Consider the following 381-nt stretch of genomic DNA (forward strand, 5'->3'; position numbering starts at 1 on the left):
ACTCTGATCAACGAGTACTTATCTTTCTGGCCTGATAGTGAATGTTAGATATTCCAAATAGTCTACAGACTCCTTCAGTGCTGAGCAGAAGTTAAACCTCCTTCAAGGAGTGGCTCTAGTCCTCCCTCCTGCAGTGGGCTCAGGTTAATCCAGAACAAGCTGAATCCAGGACTATTTTAAGATCAATCAAACAGCCATTTTAGACTGAAACCCTGGTTGTCTTCTATCCAAATACGTTCATCAGACGGTAAAAAAAATAGAACTGTAATACGTCCATTAACAATCCAGTTAGTTCAGTCCTTGAAACGGGGAAATGGAGAAGAAACAATTGACCTTTGACCTTAATGAAAAACAATATTTTAAATGTATTCTTCAATTCCA

The sequence above is a fragment of the Morone saxatilis genome, unplaced genomic scaffold, assembly GCF_004916995.1.
Source record: "Morone saxatilis isolate NCDOM2014 unplaced genomic scaffold, NCSU_SB_2.0 Contig0, whole genome shotgun sequence".
NCBI classification, from domain to species: Eukaryota; Metazoa; Chordata; class Actinopteri; family Moronidae; genus Morone; species Morone saxatilis.